Source organism: Misgurnus anguillicaudatus, chromosome 3, assembly GCF_027580225.2.
Source record: "Misgurnus anguillicaudatus chromosome 3, ASM2758022v2, whole genome shotgun sequence".
Lineage (NCBI taxonomy): Eukaryota > Metazoa > Chordata > Actinopteri > Cypriniformes > Cobitidae > Misgurnus > Misgurnus anguillicaudatus.
In genome coordinates this window covers 21,690,470-21,696,469 of record NC_073339.2, presented here as the reverse complement: position 1 = coordinate 21,696,469, position 6,000 = coordinate 21,690,470, and positions in this window count along the sequence as shown.

Sequence of the window (6,000 nt, the reverse complement as noted above, 5' to 3'; positions counted from 1 at the left end):
TTCCCTCCCCCTATTGGTAAAAAATTATATATCCTCTCCTAATCCTGTACTGGCTCACACTCTAAAAAATTTTTTAGATTCAACTGCAGACATTAGGAGTTTCATCAAAAAGCTTCTATTTGTCTCCATTGTATCCAACTGTCTATACCACCTTCCATCTCCTATATGAAACTCATTGCTTAATCTGAGTCCCCATGGTAGAAGGGACTCATTTCAAGCATATACTCTATTATAACATCTATATTTGGATAATACTTTTTTGTTTTACCAACTCCAAACTAGCCAAGATTTACCCTGATGTTAGCCCTGCCTGCAGCAGATGCTTGCAGTCTCCGGCCACATCTGCCCACATGTTCTGGTTGTGTCCTGTTTTAAATGAATTCTGGAAGGGAATTTTTGATTCATATAATCATATATATAGTATTCAGATTGATCCGGATCCTTTAATGGCCATTTTTGGAGTTATACCTGAGGGTATTAAACTCAGCAATGACATTTGCTCTGTCATAGCCTTCACCACATTGGAAAAGGAAAGACCCTCCTACACATAGTAACTGGATAAAAGAAGTAATGTCATACATTCAATTGGAAAAGATTAAATACGCTGTTCAGGGTTCAACCACAAGTTTCATAACATATGGTCCCCCTAAGATATTTTGAAGAGCTCCCCAGCCTCTAAAGTAGTAACTACCTATCTTAACACTTTCTTCTTTATGCTCCATCTTTCCATACTTGTACACAATTATTTATTTATTTTATTAACTGCCATTAAGCTCACTATCTATGTTATGCATCTATCCATTAATATGAATATAATGCCTTGACACTCCTCTTCTCACAAAGCAGTTACCATTTAAATAACTTCAATATGTATTCTGGACCTATACTCTCAATGTGTGTATATGTTTCTTATGAAGGGTTGTTTTCTTTTTTTTTTAAGTCGTGTGTAAGCGGGGGAAGGGAAGGGTAGGATGTGTTGTTGTTAATGTAATGTAATTGTACCTGTAAAACTTAATAAAAAGTATTTACAAGAAAAAGACCTAGGCTGAAATGTTGTTACTGAATAAGGATCATCAGCTTTTTGGAGCCATTGTTATAACGCCCTATTTTGATAAATTAAACAGGATTCAGAAAAGATTAAACATGCAATATTTAGTTATAAATTTGTCATTAGCTTTACAAAGCTAAAGAGAAAAAACTTTATTTTATACTTTTTTATACTAATTTTATAAGGCCATGCTTAAAAGGTAAAAAGTGTAAAGCTTATATCTTACACTCTTAAAAATAAAGGTGCTAAAGGGTTCTTTTGAATAAACAACAACAAAAAAACTTTTGGTTAAAAGTTTCTAAGCATTAATTTCTTTCATTTTTAGTGTAAAACACTTTTTCCACTGCAAATAACATTTTGTGCAAGAATTAGGTTCTGCGGATAAGGGATAATGTAGGCAGCTGTTTTCTTTTGCAGAAATAATCCCCATGTGATTAGGACCTGACATGAACTGTAGAGTCTTGTATCATACCAAATGGGCTTATTTTACAATAACAACCGTCTGTCTTTACATTATCCCACTTATTACACGGCTATTTACCTCATAATAAGGTAACATTAATTCAACATCCGAAATCTCAAAAATGCTGCTTTCGGAGGCAACATTAGAAGGCATAAAGGCATCAAGGTTGTTTGTTTGCCTGTCTCCCGAGATACCTGCATTGTCCTGTCCCACAATTCTATGTGTGGGCCTGCAAACTTTTCTGTGTGGTTGCCATCAATTATAAAAATATCTTTTTTTGTGTTCAACAAAATAAAGAAACTCATACAGGTTTAGAACAACATGAGGGTGGGTAAATAATGACAGATTTTTTTGTGTGAACTATCCCTTTAAGCAGTTCCATTTAAACAACCTGAAAAATTATACTATAAAAAAATGTCAATTTAACCTACTATGCCTTTTGACTGCAAATGTGCAACAAATATGACTGCAAGAAAGAAAAATAAAACACTATAGGTGAAATCCTACACACAAGGAATCAAATTTGGCAGCACTTGGCATCACAAAGTTTAAAAAACTTTCCTATGTCTGACTGTCACAATTAGATGTGACCACAAGAGGGAGTGGAATAGTGCTTTATGTGTCTGTCAGATGAAAAGTCTGTCATTTGTCAATACAATAAAACTTTGATTGGAATTATCCTAAACTTTCAAAAGATAAAAATGAATATTGTGGTTTTGTGTTTTTGTTTACAGAATGCCAAACATTTATAAATGCAATGTACAGTGTAAAAAGTGTTAACCCTGTTACCTGAAAGATCCACTAAAGTAAGAGTTCTTTAAAGATGGACAATGCCGTATTTTCAAATAATTAAAAAAATTAATTATGGAGTCATCCAAAAGAAAATCCTCTTTTTTGTGCTCGGTACGTTTTTTGGGAGGCAACCCTTTTTGGTTGTAAAATCGCACCAAACAAATCCAAAAATATAAAAGGTCAAGCTAACAAAGCTCGTTGTAAAATGTCAAGTTGACATGTGCTCGGTAGTAGCTTGCAATGTATATACAGGCAGTTTATGTACACACTTAGGAGTAGCATACAACACTACTGTCTTAAAACAACCCTCATAAGTAACATCTACAAACATACTAGCTAAAGTATAAAGTAGGATACTGTGTGTTGTTCCAGCGTGCTGAGTTTCATTGGATCTGATTGGAGTGATGGATAGAGAGTGTCTTGGATTGGAAAGGGAAAGGCAGCTTCAGCATCAGTGTGTGGGGGAGAACCTGATACCCAGAAGCCCTCCCATAAATAAGCCAATTCAATTGAGGTGGGCTATCTTAACGACCTTTGACCTACCACCACTACTGTTACAGCAGACATGGCCGCTACGATCAATAAAGCGTAGGGGTGACATCATCGCACACACTGTCCTACCCTCTCAGTAAATAAATCAAATAAAAACTCTATAGCTGTTGAGTTCCCAGTACACGTTTAAGAATTGCAGTCTTATTTGTACATTTATGAAATTTCTTTTAAATTTTTGTAGTGCACTTTTTCAGTCGCATTGCCTGAATCTCCCCCTTCTTCTGTGAAATTGTGTACCTAAAAATACCAATTGCTTATCAAATATATACATTCCTTATGACTGCACTAACTAAACTAAATTTGCACTATATTGTCACTTTTTTCTGTCCTGTACGCATGACTATTCAGTGGTAATGTTATATTTGCATAGTACTCTTGTTTTGGTCATTAATTGTGTCTATTTTACCATGTGCATGGTTCAGTCAAAAATCATGTTTGTACACAACAGTGTAGTGACTGTATGTGTAAAACATGCACCAATTTCTTTGTCTACCAAGGCATACATGGCCAAAACAAATCAATTCTATTCTGTTTTATTTGCCCATAAATGGATGGGTGTTTTCACATGTTTTGAATGGACTGTGGGATTTACTATTGATTGTCTGTATAATACTGTATATATTTAGCACTAGCTGACACTGCACTTATTTGTATTGTTAAAGTGTTACATTGCTTTAACAAGATTTTGAGATAAAAATGACTATTTTAGGTGGATCTATCCTTTCTTTTGTAGGCTTCATTGTATAAAGCACACTCCATCATGCATGCTACGTAAAATTCTCTTGCTCACAGCTGTAGTTTTCCCTTCTTTGTTTTCTTTGGCATTATGGTGAATATACTATTCCTTTTAAAGAAACCCAAATGAGACATGGGAAGCTTTGTTTACAGCCCAAGCTATTTTTCACCACACAGAACTCTGTTTAGAGTACACCACAGGAAAGGATGATGTCAGAAGACTATCGCTTACAATATCTCCAGATGGACACGGGACAAGAGCACTCATCTCATGACAAATGACCTTACCGTGTTCAATTAATGGAACATCTTTGGGGTGGGAACGAAAACTTCTTTACATTGTTAGAATACAATACACATCAAGTTACAATGAAATACATGCAGGAGGCAGCAATTATATTTGTGACCCTGTGTACCTTCCAGAAAAGTCTCAATCTCATTTTGGAATTAGGGGCATCCGTTTGATTTCACTTACTGGTTTTACTTTGATTTCAATCTTTGACATGGCTTTACTTGGTCAATATTAAAGATATCAAGGTTATATTTTCACAGAATGACCTAAGATGATGTTGTGTTGAAAACAGTAAATCACAAAAATCACAGGAAGGGTCAAATTTGCTGCTGATCATACAACCAATAGCACCAGAAACACGGGTCAAATGTAAATTCATGTTCATTAAGTATGTGCACTCAGTATTTTTTTCCTCATTAAAACATTTAGAAATTAATAGACATTGTAGTTTTAATATAATGCATTAATTAATCAAACATGTACTTCCAATTTCTGCTTGATTTAACTTAAAATTAAGATTTAAATAAAAATTGAGATTTGGTAATGTAATTTGTCAGGTATTTATATCAAAATAAATGAAAAATGACTATGTAGTACTTATTTGGACAACCTTGGCAAATGCTCTAAACTAACGTGGCCTTCATTATTCAAGTTCACAAAGTGACCATGGCAGCTGTTCCAGCCTCTTGAGCGCTATGCAAAGCCCCACAATTGTCCCCTTATTCCTCTCTCCACACAGGGGTACGGCAGACCACCCTCTTAGCAGCCATGGGATTGCTGATTCCAGGGAGGGGAGTTAAGTCTAGTCAGTCTGAGTTGTGTGTGCATGTGTTCTCTCCCTTTCAAATAACATATTGTCCGTTTGAACAAATGCCAGTCACCAAAGTTGTTATCCTATCAGGGAGCAAAATAGGAGGCACGGTCAGCTGTCAAGGCCACTGTGCCCTCTCATCTTTCTGGCTCATTGTGTCTTAACCCACATACCTCCAGTAACTACTGCTGTTCTCTAGGAACTCACCAGAACGTGTTCAACCTGAATCTTTCATTGTTTGTCATCACTAAAAATATTTATGGATCTAATTTTGAAAACCAGAGGCAATGATAATGCTATATGCATACATGTCTACAAATGGGCAGAAGTGCTTGTGTATTGTGACTACACAAAAATGTCAACATTAAAAAATCCCTTAAATATTAGGCTGCCACTACAGACATTATTTCTAGAAGAGCAGAAGTGCGGTGTCAATAAATGCGCCTGTTTGAAATGCGAGCAGCCTGATTCGCTGCCATCATGCTTGGAATTACTGAAAACACTAGCGATCTACCAAAGACTGCTGATGCACAAATAAGCCACATATATAAGCAAGAGGACAGCTTAGCAGTCCAAAAAGAAAGGAAAATACCACCAGAAAGGTTTGGTTCTAGTTTTAAATGCTTAACATTAGCAGTCTTTTAACAGCAGAAGGATGGAAAAAAAAGTTTAGCACTACCTTGGCACAACCTCTCAACGGATGAGGGTGACTGAAGTTATATGGGAGAGGTGAGAGGGATTCTTATGACCAATCTCCTTCCTCAGCAGTGGGTTAACTACAGATAAAGGAACTCAACATGAAAATGCACCTGACAGCAGCTCAGCGGAGGCCAAGATGAAGATTGTATCCTGCATGCTCATTAGGTGGCAACTTTACCCTTAAACATACTGTAGGTTAATGTCATTATGCATAAAATAACAGGTGTTCTTTTTCTCATTAGTCTTTGTTAAGGTCAACATTCAGTTTATGATCATTCTGTTTTTATTGATGCTTGAAACATGCATTTGTGTTTGTCTAGTCTCATTCTGTATAATACATAATTAAAAGAGACTGCACTGTTCTGCTTTAATAATCTTTTGCCATGTTTTGCAGGACTTCTAAAAGCTTTATTTAAGGACAAATTGTAAGTTTCATTTTCATGTTATTTTATGCTACGTTGTCGATATTAAAGTATCTAAATGTAATATATCAGTGAAATGCACAACAAATTTGTAACAATGTAACAAAATATGTGATAAAGAAGCATAAAGTAAAAACTACATAAATGAGATGGGAGTGGGCATTCTTTAAAATTAGCCTTCACACA